General features: G+C 40.6%; 1 protein-coding gene across 1 annotated transcript in view; it reads left to right on the forward strand.

Moving 5' to 3' along the window:
- ppm1h (protein phosphatase, Mg2+/Mn2+ dependent, 1H) overlaps positions 1-14,139 on the forward strand; it is an 83,396-nt gene that overhangs the window by 35,851 nt on the left and 33,406 nt on the right. The window lies entirely within an intron of this gene.

The raw sequence follows: 14,139 nt of genomic DNA on the forward strand, positions 1-14,139 counted from the left end.
TATATATGGTTTGGTGTATATGGTTTAGTGTATATGGTGGTATATATGGTATGGTATGGTGTATATATGGTTTGATATATATGGTATGGTATGGTATATATGGTGTGGTATATATCGTATGGTATATATGGTGTGGTATATATGGTATGGTATGGTATATATGGTGTGGTATATATGGTATGGTGTATATGGTATTGTGTATATATGGTGTGGTATATATGGTATGGTATATATGGTGTGGTATATATGATATGGTGTATATATGGTGTGGTATATATGGTATGGTATATATGGTGTGGTATATATTGTGTGGTATATATGGTATGGTGTATATATGGTGTGGTATATATGGTATGGTATATATGGTGTGGTATATATGGTATGGTGTATTTATGGTGTGGTATATATGGTATGGTATATATGGTGTGGTATATATGGTATGGTGTATATATGGTGTGGTATATATGGTATGGTGTATATATGGTGTGGTATATATGGTATGGTATATATGGTATTGTTATATGGTGTGGTATATATGGTATGGTGTATATATGGTGTGGTATATATGGTATGGTGTATATATGGTGTGGTATATATGGTATGGTATATATGGTATTGTTATATGGTGTGGTATATATGGTATGGTGTATTTATGGTGTGGTATATATGGTATGGTAAATATGTTGTGGTATATATGGTATGGTATATATGGTGTGGTATATATGGTATGGTGTATATATGGTGTGGTATATATGGTATGGTATATATGGTATTGTTATATGGTGTGGTATATATGGTATGGTGTATATATGGTGTGGTATATATGGTATGGTGTATATATGGTGTGGTATATATGGTATGGTATATATGGTGTGGTATATATGGTGTGGTATATATGGTATGGTGTATATATGGTGTGGTATATATAGTGGTATATATCGTATGGTATGATATATGGTATGGTGTATATATGGTGTGGTATATATGGTATGGTATATATGGTATTGTGTATATATGGTGTGGTATATATAGTGGTATATATCGTATGGTATGATATATATGGTATGGTGTATATATGGTATGGTATATATGGTATGGTGTATATGGTATGGTGTACATGGTATGGTATATATGGTATTGTTATATGGTGTGGTATATATGGTATGGTGTATATATGGTGTGGTATATATGGTATGGTGTATATATGGTGTGGTATATATGGTATGGTATATATGGTGTGGTATATATGGTGTGGTATATATGGTATGGTGTATATATGGTGTGGTATATATAGTGGTATATATCGTATGGTATGATATATGGTATGGTATATATGGTATGGTGTATATGGTATGGTGTACATGGTATGGTATATATGGTATGGTATATATGGTATGGTATGGTGCTTACTTATTAAGCTAAAACATTAGAACACCTTTAAAACATCTGTCACTTTAATAATAATGTAATCATCAACCACTCTGTTCACTTTCTGCACTACATCTGTACATTTAACTTACATTTTGTGTATATACTTAAGCCTTTTTTATCTTATTAGTCAAATTTGAAATTTGAATGCATTCTTTATTTGACATATCTTGCTTTTATTATTGTTCATTGTTGTTGTTTTTAATTATTTTTCAATTCTATTGATATTATTACTGAAAACCAATGGTGTCAATAAATACAAAATGTGAAAAAACACAAATTAATAAAATGCTCTTTAAATTAGCTAAATCATAGGCTTCTGTGTTTAATTATATCTGAAGAGGGTTCTTTTTACCATCAGATTACAAAGTACAGAACTAAGTAAAGCCTGGTGCTTCCACTACTTCACCACCAGGAGGCAGTGGTCAATAACTGTCTGATTGAGTCCTGTCTATTGGTTTTCACTTTGCCATTTCATAGACAAAGTTAATTAAAATGAAAGTGAATAGTGCTGTTGGTAGTTTAAGGTTAGTTAGAACTGTTTAACATATGTAATGACAATAACATGATAATAATAACTTTTTGAACCTTTTAGTGAGGACTTGACATACATAAATAGTAAATACATAAATATATCGTATAACCAATGCCAAAAATTTTCAACTCTGACCTGGTAATGCATTTATCTTACTTTTGATGATGTTTTAAAGGTCTGTTCTTTATATCTGTATGAATATGTTTTAAATTCTTCTTAATTATTCCTTTTCATATTTCCAGTGACTTACAACACGGTTCCTTTTGTTTTGAATGACACTTGTTTTTTTGTAGTGTATTTATTAAAGGGACGGCATATTTAAAAACAATAAAATGCAAAAACACGTTCCCGTGAATGTACCAGATTGTTGCCAACGCTAATTACCATCGTTAAGTTTCAACAATTCATAAAACGTGACAAAAGGACGTGATGCGACAACAAGCGCCACGTTTGACCCTTCACAATAAAACGCACTATAACACAGAGGGCCCCCGGGATATTTGGGCTGAAAATGTAAAATACGCTAAATAAATCAAGTGAAATTAAAAATCAAGCAGCAGTAAGCACAATATTTCCTCACAGAATTAAAAATTGCCGTCGTTACGGTCCGATACTCCTAAAAATAGGCTGCTATCGCTGTCATTGTTTAACAGTTTTTTGCCTGAAGCGATCTTTGTCCTCAAAACATCGGATATGCTAATGACTCTGTTGAAAGGCTGTACAGGAATGATTGATTTAGTTAATCACCTGTCGTGTGTTCCCCAGTAAAACTCTAATTAGGCCTGTTTAACGGCCCAGCTGTTCTTTGTTTAACTTTTACATTTTAGATCGTTTTAACTTTTCTGATTAATATTTCACGTGGCCAGAAAAACACGCAATTGCTCAGCGTCTTGTTTCCTGTTCACTAATGACTCAAAATGTTACCCGTGATTGACCTTTGTGTCAGCTTTCCTTAAATTGACACTATATCTGAGTTACTGTATGTCTGCCTCGCGACTGGAAGCGCTGTGTAGTTTGCATGTTCTCCTCGTGTCTGGGTGGACGGGTCAAATGCAGAGGACAGATTTCTCTTTGGTGTCAATAAAGTGCACCTTAAACTTAACCGTGAAAGGACATCATATAAAAATGGCTTATAACGGTGTTGACTCTTCATTAGTTTAGGTTGTATTTCGAATTAATTGAGTAATGTTTCCCTGTGTTAAATGTGCTCAAAAAGTGTATGTGTCATAGAGTCAAAGAAGGTTGAAAAATTACCCGCTGCTTTTTTCAGAAATAAAAATACATAAATGAAAATCTATGCTTGTTATGGTTAAATGCCACTATGAAGACCTCCCAGTTCTGCAGTTGGACTCAGAGAAGTAATAATTTGCACCTTTTTACATAGTTTTGGCCGGAGAGCGACTTATATGTGATATTATTCGTTATTTTCACACTTGAACCGCATTCCACAAGAGGGCGCTCTAGGCTCTAAGCGACGCAGAAGAAGAATCTGCACTTCCTCTTCCTCTGGAGTTGGTGGAGTTGTTTAGAAGTGACACAGAGGAAGAAGAATTCAGTGGATTTAGTGATTTGGGGTAAAACTGATGCTTTGGTAAACTTGTTAGCATGTTCTTTATGCTATAGTTATCTGAATAACTGTTAATATGTTACGTTAACATACCAGACACTTACCACAGTTCTGTCTGTGCCTCATGTAGCTGAAGGTGTTACGTTAGCATACGTACACCTATTCACCATGTTCTCTCATCTGTTATTATTTTAAACTGCATTTCAAGATGAAATGTCTGTTCTTGGTCTCGGATTTCATCAAATACATTTCCCCCAAAAAAGAGAGACTTATACTCCAGTGCGACTTTTTTTTCTTGTATGCATTTTTTGGCTACGGTACCTTTACTCAAGAGATGTCAAATCAAAGTAGAATGTTTTGTCCTGCTGGCTTTATTAGACAGGACAGTGCAGCGTGAAATGGGGAGAGCGGGAAGGACAAGGCTGTGTGGAAGTTGCATTTTGATTGATGGACGTTTGAGTTTTTAAGTTTAGCTTCAGGTGAATATTTATACACGCAGGTTGAATTGTTTTGCATACATTATACAAACTATAAAACAAACATTAAGACATAAAGTCACAGATTACAAAACATTTTAAAAATCCCCATTACGAAATTATCGAAAAAGGAAAGAAAAAGAAAATCGACGCATGAAATCAGAAAAATTAAAACAGTATTTTCTTGTATTTGGGGCTTGAGTGCTCAGAAAAAGCTTGTTTTTACTTAACCGTATGTTATAGTTCAATATCGAATACCCCAAAACAGTATGATATGTATGTGTAATTAGAGACACGCAAACCTGTCATGTTACAGATCGTGTGGACGTGTAATTAGAGACACGCAAACCTGTCATGTTACAGATCGTGTGGACGTGTAATTAGAGACACGCAAACCTGTCATGTTACAGATCGTGTGGACGTGTAATTAGAGACACGCAAACCTGTCATGTTACAGATCGTGCGGACGTGTAATTAAAGACACGCAAACCTGTCATGTTACAGATCGTGTGGACGTGTAATGAGAGACACGCAAACCTGTCATGTTACAGATCGTGCGGACGTGTAATTAGAGACACGCAAACCTGTCATGTTACAGATCGTGCGGACGTGTAATTAGAGACACGCAAACCTGTCATGTTACAGATCGTGCGGACGTGTAATGAGAGACACGCAAACCCTGTCATGTTACAGATCGTTTGGACGTGTAATGAGAGACACGCAAACCTGTCATGTTACAGATCGTGCGGACGTGTAATTAGAGACACGCAAACCTGTCATGTTACAGATCGTGTGGACGTGTAATGAGAGACACACAAACCTGTCATGTTACAGATCGTGCGGACGTGTAATGAGAGACACGCAAACCTGTCATGTTACAGATCGTGCGGACGTGTAATTAGAGACACGCAAACCTGTCATGTTACAGATCGTGTGGACGTGTAATTAAAGACATGCAAACCTGTCATGTTACAGATCGTGCGGACGTGTAATGAGAGACACGCAAACCTGTCATGTTACAGATCGTGCGGACGTGTAATTAGAGACACGCAAACCTGTCATGTTACAGATCGTGCGGACGTGTAATTAGAGACACGCAAAACTGTCATGTTACAGATCGTGTGGACGTGTAATGAGAGACACACAAACCTGTCATGTTACAGATCGTGCGGACGTGTAATTAAAGACATGCAAACCTGTCATGTTACAGATTGTGTGGACGTGTAATGAGAGACACGCAAACCTGTCATGTTACAGATCGTGTGGACGTGTAATGAGAGACACGCAAACCTGTCATGTTACAGATCGTGTGGACGTGTAATTAGAGACACGCAAACCTGTCATGTTACTGATCGTTTGGACGTGTGATGAGAGACATGCAAACCTGTCATGTTACAGATCGTGTGGACGTGTAATGGGAGACACGCAAACCTGTCATGTTACAGATCGTGCGGACGTGTAATTAGAGACACGCAAACCTGTCATGTTACAGATAGTTTGGACGTGTAATGAGAGACATGCAAACCTGTCATGTTACAGATCGCGTGGACGTGTAATGAGAGACACGCAAACCTGTCATGTTACAGATCGTGTGGACGTGTAATTAGAGACACGCAAACCTGTCATGTTACAGATCGTTTGGACGTGTAATGAGAGACATGCAAACCTGTCATGTTACAGATCGTGTGGACGGTGGACGTGTAATTAGAGACATGCAAACCTGTCATGTTACAGATCGTTTGGACGTGTAATGAGAGACACACGCAAACCTGTCATGTTACAGATCGTGCGGACGTGTAATTAGAGACATACAAACCTGTCATGTTACCGATCGTTTGGACGTGTAATGAGAGACACGCAAACCTGTCATGTTACAGATCGTGTGGACGTGTAATGAGAGACACGCAAACCTGTCATGTTACAGATCGTTCTGACGTGTAATGAGAGACGTGCAAACCTGTCATGTTACAGATCGTGTGGACGTGTAATGAGAGACACGCAAACCTGTCATGTTACAGATCGTGCGGACGTGTAATTAGAGACACACAAACCTGTCATGTTACAGATCGTTTGGACGTGTAATTAGAGACGTGCAAACCTGTCACGTTACAGATCGTGTGGACGTGTAATTAGAGACACACAAACCTGTCATGGTACAGATCGTGTGGACGTGTAATTAGAGACATACAAACCTGTCATGTTACAGATCGTGTGGACGTGTAATGAGAGACACGCAAACCTGTCATGTTACAGATCGTGTGGACGTGTAATGAGAGACACGCAAACCTGTCATGTTACAGATCGTGCGGACGTGTAATTAGAGACACGCAAACCTGTCATGTTACAGATCGTGCGGACGTGTAATTAGAGTCATACAAACCTGTCATGTTACAGATTGTGTGGACGTGTAATGAGAGACACGCAAACCTGTCATGTTACAGATCGTGTGGACGTGTAATGAGAGACACGCAAACCTGTCATGTTACAGATCGTGTGGACGTGTAATTAGAGACACGCAAACCTGTCATGTTACAGATCGTTTGGACGCGTAATGAGAGACATGCAAACCTGTCATGTTACAGATCGTGTGGACGGTGGACGTGTAATTAGAGACATGCAAACCTGTCATGTTACAAATCGTTTGGACGTGTAATGAGAGACACACGCAAACCTGTCATGTTACAGATCGTGTGGACGTGTAATGAGAGACACGCAAACCTGTCATGTTACAGATCGTGCGGACGTGTAATTTATAGACATACAAACCTGTCATGTTACCGATCGTTTGGACGTGTAATGAGAGACACGCAAACCTGTCATGTTACAGATCGTGTGGACGTGTAATGAGAGACACGCAAACCTGTCATGTTACAGATCGTTCTGACGTGTAATGAGAGACGTGCAAACCTGTCATGTTACAGATCGTGTGGACGTGTAATGAGAGACACGCAAACTTGTCATGTTACAGATCGTGTGGACGTGTAATGAGAGACACGCAAACCTGTCATGTTACAGATCGTGTGGACGTGTAATGAGAGACACGCAAACCTGTCATGTTACAGATCGTGTGGACGTGTAATGAGAGACACGCAAACCTGTCATGTTACAGATCGTGTGGACGTGTAATTAGAGACACGCAAACCTGTCATGTTACAGATCGTTTGGACGCGTAATGAGAGACATGCAAACCTGTCATGTTACAGATCGTGTGGACGGTGGACGTGTAATTAGAGACATGCAAACCTGTCATGTTACAGATCGTTTGGACGTGTAATGAGAGACACACGCAAACCTGTCATGTTACAGATCGTGTGGACGTGTAATGAGAGACACGCAAACCTGTCATGTTACAGATCGTGCGGACGTGTAATTAGAGACATACAAACCTGTCATGTTACCGATCGTTTGGACGTGTAATGAGAGACACGCAAACCTGTCATGTTACAGATCGTGTGGACGTGTAATGAGAGACACGCAAACCTGTCATGTTACAGATCGTTCTGACGTGTAATGAGAGACGTGCAAACCTGTCATGTTACAGATCGTGTGGACGTGTAATGAGAGACACGCAAACTTGTCATGTTACAGATCGTGTGGACGTGTAATGAGAGACACGCAAACCTGTCATGTTACAGATCGTGTGGACGTGTAATGAGAGACACGCAAACCTGTCATGTTACAGATCGTGCGGACGTGTAATTAGAGACACACAAACCTGTCATGTTACCGATCGTTTGGACGTGTAATGAGAGACACGCAAACCTGTCATGTTACAGATCGTGTGGACGTGTAATGAGAGACACGCAAACCTGTCATGTTACAGATCGTTCTGACGTGTAATGAGAGACGTGCAAACCTGTCATGTTACAGATCGTGTGGACGTGTAATGAGAGACACGCAAACTTGTCATGTTACAGATCGTGTGGACGTGTAATGAGAGACACGCAAACCTGTCATGTTACAGATCGTGTGGACGTGTAATGAGAGACACGCAAACCTGTCATGTTACAGATCGTGTGGACGTGTAATGAGAGACACGCAAACCTGTCATGTTACAGATCGTGTGGACGTGTAATTAGAGACACGCAAACCTGTCATGTTACAGATCGTTTGGACGCGTGATGAGAGACATGCAAACCTGTCATGTTACAGATCGTGTGGACGGTGGACGTGTAATTAGAGACATGCAAACCTGTCATGTTACAGATCGTTTGGACGTGTAATGAGAGACACGCAAACCTGTCATGTTACAGATCGTTCTGACGTGTAATGAGAGACGTGCAAACCTGTCATGTTACAGATCGTGTGGACGTGTAATGAGAGACACGCAAACTTGTCATGTTACAGATCGTGTGGACGTGTAATGAGAGACACGCAAACCTGTCATGTTACAGATCGTGTGGACGTGTAATGAGAGACACGCAAACCTGTCATGTTACAGATCGTGCGGACGTGTAATTAGAGACACGCAAACCTGTCATGTTACAGATCGTGTGGACGTGTAATGAGAGACACGCAAACCTGTCATGTTACAGATCGTGCGGACGTGTAATTAGAGTCATACAAACCTGTCATGTTACAGATTGTGTGGACGTGTAATGAGAGACACGCAAACCTGTCATGTTACAGATCGTGTGGACGTGTAATGAGAGACACGCAAACCTGTCATGTTACAGATCGTGTGGACGTGTAATTAGAGACACGCAAACCTGTCATGTTACAGATCGTTTGGACGCGTAATGAGAGACATGCAAACCTGTCATGTTACAGATCGTGTGGACGGTGGACGTGTAATTAGAGACATGCAAACCTGTCATGTTACAGATCGTTTGGACGTGTAATGAGAGACACACGCAAACCTGTCATGTTACAGATCGTGTGGACGTGTAATGAGAGACACGCAAACCTGTCATGTTACAGATCGTGCGGACGTGTAATTAGAGACATACAAACCTGTCATGTTACCGATCGTTTGGACGTGTAATGAGAGACACGCAAACCTGTCATGTTACAGATCGTGTGGACGTGTAATGAGAGACACGCAAACCTGTCATGTTACAGATCGTTCTGACGTGTAATGAGAGACGTGCAAACCTGTCATGTTACAGATCGTGTGGACGTGTAATGAGAGACACGCAAACCTGTCATGTTACAGATCGTGCGGACGTGTAATTAGAGACATACAAACCTGTCATGTTACAGATCGTTTGGACGTGTAATGAGAGACACGCAAACCTGTCATGTTACAGATCGTGTGGACGTGTAATGAGAGACACGCAAACCTGTCATGTTACAGATCGTTTGGACGTGTAATTAGAGACGTGCAAACCTGTCACGTTACAGATCGTGTGGACGTGTAATTAGAGACACACAAACCTGTCATGGTACAGATCGTGTGGACGTGTAATTAGAGACATACAAACCTGTCATGTTACAGATCGTGTGGACGTGTAATGAGAGACACGCAAACCTGTCATGTTACAGATCGTGTGGACGTGTAATGAGAGACACGCAAACCTGTCATGTTACAGATCGTGCGGACGTGTAATTAGAGACACGCAAACCTGTCATGTTACAGATCGTGCGGACGTGTAATTAGAGTCATACAAACCTGTCATGTTACAGATTGTGTGGACGTGTAATGAGAGACACGCAAACCTGTCATGTTACAGATCGTGTGGACGTGTAATGAGAGACACGCAAACCTGTCATGTTACAGATCGTGTGGACGTGTAATTAGAGACACGCAAACCTGTCATGTTACAGATCGTTTGGACGCGTAATGAGAGACATGCAAACCTGTCATGTTACAGATCGTGTGGACGTGTAATGAGAGACACGCAAACCTGTCATGTTACAGATCGTGTGGACGTGTAATGAGAGACACGCAAACCTGTCATGTTACAGATCGTGTGGACGTGTAATTAGAGACACGCAAACCTGTCATGTTACAGATCGTTTGGACGTGTAATGAGAGACATGCAAACCTGTCATGTTACAGATCGTGTGGACTTGTAATGAGAGACATACAAACCTGTCATGTTACAGATCGTTTGAACGTGTAATGAGAGACGTGCAAACCTGTCATGTTACAGATCGTGTGGACTTGTAATGAGAGACATACAAACCTGTCATGTTACAGAGCGTTCCTCTCCCGTCTGTGTCCGTGGACGCCTGACTGGGGCCGGGCGGAGGAGGGGAGTGGAGGTGTGGATGTTTTCGCAGACTGTTTCATTATTGAAAGTTGCCTGCAGCGATTGGTATGGGATACAGCAGGATAAATATGTATGGAGGATTCATTATTCAGTGTGTCGGGTGAAGGACACATTTGTACAGCCTCTGCTCTCTCCAGGTTAGACTTACTGACATGTGCATCCATCAGACACGCTCCTTATGCCCCCACACTCCTGCTTTAGACCTGATTAAGACCGAGTTTAGACCTGCTTTAGACCTGATTAAGACCGAGTTTAGACCTGCTTTAGACCTGATTAAGACCGAGTTTAGACCTGCTTTAGACCTGGTTAAGACCGAGTTTAGACCTGCTTTAGACCTGGTTAAGACCGAGTTTAGACCTGCTTTAGACCTGGTTAAGACCGAGTTTAGACCTGCTTTAGACCTGGTTAAGACCTGGTTAAGACCGAGTTTAGACCTGCTTTAGACCTGGTTAAGACCAAGTTTAGACCTGCTTTAGACCTAGATTAGACCAGGGATAACTTTTACAGCAAATGATAGTTTCAGTTTTGCTCAAAATGCAATAAAAAGTTGTGTTTTTTAATACTCTAGATCACTGGAATCTAGGGTTTAGTCCTGGTTTAGACAGGGTTTACTCCTGGTTTAGACTGGGTTTGGACTGGGTTTAGTTACTCCTTTGTGGTCTCAACAAAACAATTTAATGTAAATCTGGTTTAGTCCTGGTTTAGTCCTAGTTTAGACCTAGATTAAACCAGGGATAACTTTTACAGCAAATGTTATTTTTGGTTTTCCTCAAAATGCTATAAAATAGTAAAAAGTTGTGTTTTTTAATACTCTAATCTAGGGTTTAGTCCTGGTTTATACCTGGTTTAGATCTGGTTTAGACCTGGTTTAGTCCTGGTGTAGTCCTGGTTTAGACTTGGTTTATAACTGGTTTAGACCTGGTTTAGTCCTAGTTTAGTCTTGGTTTATTTAGCCCTGGTTTAGCCCTGGTTTAGACCTGGTTTAGTCCTGGTTTAGTCCTGGTTTAGTCCTGGTGTAGTCCTGGTATAGACTTGGTTTAGATCTGGTTTAGACCTGGTTTGGACCTGGTTTAGTCTTGGTTTATTTAGCCCTGGTTTAGCCCTGGTTTAGACCTGGTTTAGTCCTGGTTTAGTCCTGGTTTAGCCCTGGTTTAGCCCTGGTTTAGTCCTGGTTTAGCCCTGGTTTAGCCCTGGTTTAGCCCTGGTTTAGTCCTGGTTTAGTCCTGGTTTAGCCCTGGTTGTTCAGGACCACAGAGCGCCGTGCATCTCCATCTTGAAGCCTCTAATCACTCGTTTGAAGACGGTGAGGTGAAGATTTTAAGCAGGAGAAAAGATGGTTTGAAAGAGGAGTCAAGGAAGCTATTTTTGTTAAAAAAGAAAGACCTTCTTTAAACAGAAATGGAGGGCTAAGATTCAATCTTCTACTGAACCCCTGGAGAGGTAGAGGACCAGGACCAGGACATTTAGATGCTAATCAGGTCCTCAGGGTGGGTGAGCCAGGGTCTCACAAAGACAAAGAGGATTCTAATAGACCATTAAGATTCTGAATAGGCTCGGTAGATACAAAGAGGGTGAGTTTCTGTTGAAACAAACAACTTTTTCCACTCCAGGAAGGCTCCGCCCAATGGGCTGGACTTACCACAGAATAGTATAAATATCGGAGTTCTCGACCTAAATTCTTTTATTGACAATGACTCTTGGATGAGAGTCGAAACGTCTAATTTTTCTAACTGAGTCCAGATGACTACAACTGAAGCTTTTTCTACAATCACCTTATATCCTTATTTTAAACACAACCTTTTACATTTTTTGTGTTTAATCAGCTGTCTTTGTAGCATTTTTTACAATAAACAATATATTTTCTCGTCAAATTTGGCATATCTTCAAAATTAGCAGTCACAATCTTATCTAAATTTCGATATATTGCCCAGCTCTCGATGATTTTGAAATGTAATAAAAAAGTAAAGCGCTGAATAGACTAAAATACCAAATAATAAAAAAAAAACACTTATTTGTTAACATTACACACTTAGTCGTCATACGCAGTCGATTTGACCCTTTTTTGTAACATTCCAGAGCACGTCGAGTTCTTAAACGTCTTAAATATAGTCGTAAAACACAGCAGCATCAGATAGTCCCTCTTCCTCTTCCTCTCTGTCTTCTTCTCTGTCCTCACGATCCCTCTCTCTCTCTCTTTTTATCTAAACCGCTATTCTCACTGATAAAATAATGCACATCGAACTCGCCGCGGGGGGACTCTTGCTTTTCGCGGCACAGCTCGGGTGAAGCTCGCTCGTCCCCCCCCGAGGAGATGCGAGCGGCGGGGTAACACGTCTGCACGCGGCGGCGCACAACGGGTTAAAACCACCGCCGTTCAAATGAGCGTTTTGATTAAGCCCGTGGCAGCGTGATTCCTCATCTGATTAACGGAGCGGTCGGTTTTGAGTTTAATTAACACCAAATTAGTCTGGGGGTAATTGACTGGTATTATATCCGTCGGTTTTTCCCCCTTCCGTCTTTTCGCGTCCCCGTTCTCCCGCGGTGCCAATGCATTTGCGATGGATTTGTTTGTGTTTGAGTCTTAATTAAAGGTGGAATATGTAGAATATGAGATAATGACGTATACTGAGTGTGAGAAGAACAACACAGGGTCAGTTGTGATTAAAGACACTTGACCTGGACTAAATGAGGACTAGAACAGGACCAAACCGAGCTAAGACCAAACCCGGAGTGTCAACCTTAGACATGGTTAGAAATGAAGTAAATTATCCTATTTTTCACTTTACAAAAAAGAATGTCTGAATTCAAAGCCACAGTACAAAACGTTATAGCCAAAAGACAGATGTTCCACTAATAAACGTATTTTCCGCACTATAAGGCGCACTTAAAAGCCTTTCATTTTCTCAAAACACGACAATGCGTCTCATAATCCTATGTTGTTGTTGTTGTTTTTTTTACTGCGTTTGTGTTTGTTTTTTACTGTTTGACTTGTGTTTTTATAGTTAGGGTTTTTAAATGTTAAGTGCTTTTTTATCTTGCTGTTTACCGTATGTTCCGGACGCACTTAAGGCGCACTTAAAAGCCTTTAACTTTGTTTAAACAGTGAGCCTTATATATGGATTACTTCTGGCTGTACTTTATACTGACCTCGAGCGGTTTTGTGGCTGCGCCTTATCTATGAAAAATTATCGAAAATAGACCATTCGTTGACAGAGCGCCATATAATGTTACATAGTGCGGAAAATACGGTAGACACACACATGTCCTTGCCGTGAGCGGTCTTGCATCTCTGCAGACCTAACTTGGCCTGGAGGTGGAGCCTTGTTTCCATGGAAATGTTGTTCCTTCGACTGTAATATTCCACAGTATGGCATAAAACATCTACCGTATTTTCCGGACTATAAGTCGCACCGGAGTATAAGTCGCAACAGCCAAAAAATGCATAATAGAGAAGAAAAAAACATATATATGTCGCACTGGAGTATGAAATGCGGTTGCAAGTGTGAAAATAACAAATGATATCACATATAAGTCGCTCCGGAGTATAAGTATGAGTATATAAGTATAAATATAAGTATAAGTCACCAAAACTATGAAAAAAGGTGCGACTTATAGTCCGGAAAATACGGTACATGTAGCATTATGTGTCAGTATGCTAGTTTAGAGATTAAACACTGGGCGTCGACTCTCTGACATGCGTGTAAGTAATAATACACAAAATACAGAGGGCTTTGGGGTTTTTTCACAGAAATTAAATGTGGATTTATAATTTTATGCCGTTTAAGTAATATCAGGCTGAGAAATAGATTTTCAAAGTTAGGGCCCCCCAAGCAATTTCAGGGGCCCACAAGCGCGCAGCATCACGGCGTCATAAGAACAAGATAAATGTGTTGTTTTAAACCTGGTTATTAGCATGTA

Source organism: Eucyclogobius newberryi, unplaced genomic scaffold (genome assembly GCF_026437365.1).
Source record: "Eucyclogobius newberryi isolate DKJ021-1_F unplaced genomic scaffold, fEucNew1.0.hap1 SCAF_7, whole genome shotgun sequence".
Taxonomy (NCBI): domain Eukaryota; kingdom Metazoa; phylum Chordata; class Actinopteri; order Gobiiformes; family Gobiidae; genus Eucyclogobius; species Eucyclogobius newberryi.